Genomic DNA, 5,183 nt, shown 5'->3' with positions numbered 1-5,183 from the left:
CGCTTTCTACCTATGTTTTATAGTGTTGAAGATGAGGTCGCGTGCCAAGGCGCGCTGTGTTTTCTACTAGAAGGACCTGGCGCGCGCTGCTGCGCCCGATTGTTGTTATTGTCGCCAAGTATATGCACCTCATTCCTGCTGGTAAGTTAAGTTGGTGGGCAGGTATGCGCTTCACTTTTCTAATGGGACACAGACAAAAAACAATTTCCTTCGACTTGATGCGTGCCATATCGAAACGTGGAGTGCAGTGGCGCATACTCAGCCTAATTAAATGCATATTCTTATATGCATCAAGCAAAAGAGTAAAGTAATAAATCTAATTTATTACTATCTCCTATCTTAGGCTTGCAATTTTTTCTTTTAGCAAGTACGAAATGTCACATGGAATTATATAGAACAAACAAAATTAGGTAGTCGGCTATAATGATACAAGCTCGACATGATATTTCACGAAATTTACGAAGAAACAACAAGGAAATAGTCCAAAAGATGACTGCTTACACCAAGATTCCTTGTCAGCTCTTCTTTCAGACCTGCAGCCGGCCAAGCAGCCAGTTTGAATGTGTCATGACATGTTCATTTGGTAGGTACAAGTCACATCATTGCAAGCTTCAGTCTGTAAGGCATCAAAAGCTAGTGTATACCTTGAAGCAGGATATAATGCATCCTCTATCATATCTGATGGCTTTATCCCAGCCTTCCGATTTGCTAACTGGCCTCATCGGAACCATCAACGCAGGACTACATTCATCTCCTTAAAATTGCACTGATCTGGCCATCAGTCTTAAAAACATGCATAAGCAGACCGAAGAGAACTCACAAGTACTATGTTTTCTTGCCAGCACTTGCTCCTGGCCTTCACATTCTACGCTCTTCTGCTGCTGCCCGCCAAGTACCGACCAGCCATTTTCTAGATAATTTCTTACCGCTCTTGTCAGGTTAAGTACGAAGGGCCTAAAACAGGAGCAATGAGGTAAAATTAAACAAATTGAAAAGTGAATAAATTAGATATGACAAGTAAAAATCGCATGATACACATCAAACCAGTGGCAAGTTTACTTCATAAGATTTAAGCACACATATAAGCTTATATTATATCATAGGCAACTACTCACAATTATTTGGCACAAAAGGAAGCGTGAAGACGCCAATAATGCTACCAGAAAACCTACTCCATTAAGTAGATTAGAATAATTAAATACAAGAGATAAAAAATCATGCATCACCTCATATGGTTATCCTAGCAGGGGACACTTAACTTTCCAAAAAAAAAAACAATGCAAAGATAATTTCATGATTTAATTCCAAATCTGGGACACGATAGATATAAGTTTAGATATGAAATCCAGTGAAGTAAAAAAGTTTAATAAGAATGTAGTAATCCAGAACATCACAACTGTTATAGGGAATGAATTGAAAAAATATAAGCTATGTCTGCACGACACCAACCTTCACAAGCAAGGACTCATCTTGCTGAGTAGGAAAATTTGAAAAAAATTAACATCCTGATACACAAACTGAATATACAGCTACGTAATCCAATGATTCTCAAACATAACACCTAAGAACTCAAATCCATCTACCAAATTATAAATAGAAGAATCAATTCAACTCAACACAATTTCTCATATCCCAGGAACCATAAAGTAGAGAACTCAAGAAAAAACAAAAAAAAAATGGTATCATCCTTGTAACGTATAGCTAGTGGGTAGGTATGCAAGATTTCTTGACAGTCGTTCATGTATTCACCTTATTAACCTTAGAATTGCAAAAAATGTATTATTGTGACAAAATTCCTGGAATGCAAGGCTGAAAGAAACTGTTAATACTTTGTCCTATGATGACAACACTCACAAGTCACAGAACACACCAGAACTTACATTATACGTGAGCATTTCTTACTGAACCATATGTGAATATTGCTTTTAATAGAAAAAATAGATGGACATGAATCATACACATGAATCATACAAACTATATACATCGAAGAAATCGAAACCTCAGTAGGATAAAGTAAACCGACATTAGTATATTTTTCAACTCAGCTTTCAGAAGATGCCTTAAATATCATGCTCTTCCTAATATGTTTAATTTCTGTCTCCTGGCTCTCGTAAGTAATGAGTTAATTCGTATAATAAAATATGTAATCCGAGAGTTACACATAAATATTTTAAAAGCAATTATTGTGTTAGGTTAATCCTAAAAATCTGTTTATCCAAGTTCCTTACCATGGATTTTCTCTTCAAGCTTTCATAAGAAATGAGATAAGGCTCAGCTATGCATTTAGTATAATGAAAAACAAAAATGCACTACTAATTTACGCAATTTCTATGTGAGGTAAAGGATTTACGATGTGGTGAAGCACACATCATCCTCCATTTTCGCTGGAAGTAACTGCCTGAAAGGTTTAGTAGTACTGCCTTCCGATCCATATTACTTGATGCTAAAATGGATGCATCTAGACATATTTTAGTTGTAGATACATCCATTTTAGAATCAAGTAATATCGATCAGAGGGAGTAGTATTATTCTCATTTTAACTGTTCAGCAATACCAACAATTTCAGCCCGCAAACAACAGTCCCTGGAAAAAATTATATTTTTTCCTTTGTATATAAAAATTAATGAATCACAACACTGACTGAACTAAAGCATCAATTTTATGGTACAAATTACCAAATACCCCAAATTTCTTCACAATACCAAGGACTCATCTTGTTGAATAGGCCAGACTTGGGATATATACACACTTGCAGAAATTTAACTTTCTAATACACAAACAAGAATACATCTAGCTAATCCAACGATTCATAGTTTGGGACCATATAACACCTAAGAACTCAAATCCATCTCCCAAATTTTAAATAGAACAAGCAATTCAACTCACCTCAGGGCGTGCTTCTGAATAAGAACAGCTGGATCTTGACAGGATTCACACAACGGAAGGAGCAAGCTTTACCTACTCTGGATAATAAGGCGGCACTTCTCTCGCCAGGGGACGGGAGACATCGAAGCTCAGGGGAGAGGTTTCCCATGACCTTGGCACCAGTAGAGACCAGGGATGAGTTGTGCCCTCCTAGAGCACCTCAGCTCCGTGTCAACTGATGACACCAAATATCGCGTAGGTGGTGAACCTGTAGTCCAGAAATGAAAAATAACCATAATATTTTACACAAAATGTAAAATGATTTTTTTATCTAATGTAATATCTGATGCACTTAAAATCATATTAGTATCTATATATACAACATAAGAGAACAGTGTAATGATCAGGTAATACTATTGTAGCACAAAACAACTTTACTAATGACTAATCCAGTGATCCAAGACTGAAGCCTGAGGTTCTGCCAATGTTGAGGAAATCGCTTATCGGGGTTAACTCGGTCGACTGACGATTAGCGATTAATAGGCAAATCGGCCGATTTATCGGGCGATAAATGAGTTAATCGGGCGATAAATGAATTTATCGGCTAATTGGTGACCACTAAATAGGGATTAATCGGGTGATTAATCGTTGAACCGGACGATTTTTTGAACAATGGGTTCTGCATATAAACTGAGGCAATCCACCATATAGTGGAATTGTGTAAGCAATATAGCACAGTGAATCAAGGATTATTAGGATTCAATCACACAGGTGACAGGCAAATTACTAATGTAGGAGCAGTATTTTGACTCAACTGCGTGAGTTAAAATGCTAATTAGATCATAGTAATGGTAGAGATATCGCCCATGTCTATGCACAAGGTGATTTAACCACAAAATCATTACCGCAGATGCAACATGACCCTTAATCATGGGGGTTAAACACAAGTTATACGACTCCAGTATGTTCATACTTAAAACTTAGGAATAAGGGTGGAAGGCGAGGCTCACCTGCGGGGATGAGGAAGGCAACTTTGGCAGCGAACATGACGCCATTGTTGGCGGCATGGAAAGCAGGGCACATGGCCTTGGTGTCCGCCATCGCAGCAACGGCGCAACGCCGGGCACCATCGCGCCTGTCCCATCTTAAAAAAAAAATCACATGTATGTTCATCACTACAGGGGACTTTATGAAAACATTGCACTACCATTTAGTTTCCTTTTATGAAAGGACATAGTTTGCAATCAACCAAAACACAGAATGATGATGTAATACCAAGATTAAGACATCACATCGATCAAATCTTTGAAGCCACTGCTTCATATTACAGGAAATGTAAACATGTTTAACATATTAATTAGGTGAACTCCTTCAACTTACAAATTGTGCACTAATAGCTTAATGACATTGAATGCAGCAAAGTTCAGAAAAATAGATTAACTTGTAATCTAGAAAAATAGATTAACTTGTAACTTGTAGCTATACAAAAAGTTCTAATCTGCTAGCATGCTACCGGTAATCTGCTAGAGCTAGACTGCTATGTTGATCAGTTGATGCGGCTGAAGCAAGAGCTGAACAGCTGAAGACTGAAGAAAGTGAAGAGTACCTTGCCGTTGCATGCCCTGCCAGCAGGTCGCCGCTGGCCACTGCTCGCCTGGACGCATGTCCGCCGGTCGCTGCCGCAAGCGCGTGCTCCTCTAGCCGCTGCTCTTCTGCTCAGCTTGACTGCTTCCCGCCGGTGTCGCCGCAATCGCTAGGCCTGCCGCGCGTGTGTGCATCTAGGTCTGGTGAATAGATGCTGGAGGGCGTGCGGCTGTGGGCTGGGGTGTACAAGGTGAGATGGGGGTCGTTACCTTACCTCCACCGTTTCTGGTGTGGGAGATCGGACGGGGGCTGAGATGCCATGGTAGGAGGGTCGAAGGGGGGGTCGGGGATGAAGCTGCGCTTGAGTAGCCGGTCGCCGGACGGGAGGAATCGACGCAGGCAGGAGCGTGGGAGCTGTGGTTGAGCGGACCGAAGTCAACCGCAGAAGAGGTTCCGTGAGCGATCTAGAATTAAGGATCGAGAGGCGGTCTGTAGCTCAACCTGTAACAAATACACAAGCGTCCTGTCGCGGTGTCACCCAACACCGCAATACGTAGCAAACACATGAACCGACTATCCTCGTGTCATCACTCAATTGGAGCTACCACGGAGCAACCACAGGGCCTCAGAACCCTGGGAGCTTAGTGCTCTTGTAAGATTTCCAGGCTGCTATGTGTGCAGTTCTTGCCCTCTCTATACTCGTGCCAACATTACTTAGACAGGTCTTTGCAGGA

The 5,183-nt window shown here is 40.5% G+C and overlaps 1 long non-coding RNA gene across 4 annotated transcripts; it reads right to left on the bottom strand.

Moving 5' to 3' along the window:
- Window positions 1-303: 303 nt before the first annotated feature.
- Window positions 304-4,927, bottom strand: LOC124692675. Of its 4 annotated transcripts, none has more exons than XR_006999647.1 (5): window positions 4,472-4,927; window positions 3,876-4,009; window positions 2,887-3,133; window positions 645-954; window positions 304-533 (listed from the first exon to the last, which is right to left on the bottom strand). It is a non-coding gene; the product is annotated as an uncharacterized LOC124692675 (long non-coding RNA). The 4 variants fall into 4 exon arrangements; XR_006999648.1 differs by having other exon boundaries at window positions 645-3,133; window positions 4,472-4,624; window positions 4,719-4,927; XR_006999650.1 differs by having other exon boundaries at window positions 645-3,133; window positions 4,472-4,624; window positions 4,724-4,927.
- Window positions 4,928-5,183: the final 256 nt, after the last annotated feature.

This window comes from Lolium rigidum, chromosome 1 (assembly GCF_022539505.1).
Source record: "Lolium rigidum isolate FL_2022 chromosome 1, APGP_CSIRO_Lrig_0.1, whole genome shotgun sequence".
Lineage (NCBI taxonomy): Eukaryota > Viridiplantae > Streptophyta > Magnoliopsida > Poales > Poaceae > Lolium > Lolium rigidum.
Note: the sequence above shows the minus strand (reverse complement) of the source record. Positions and strands in the feature narration are given on the sequence as shown.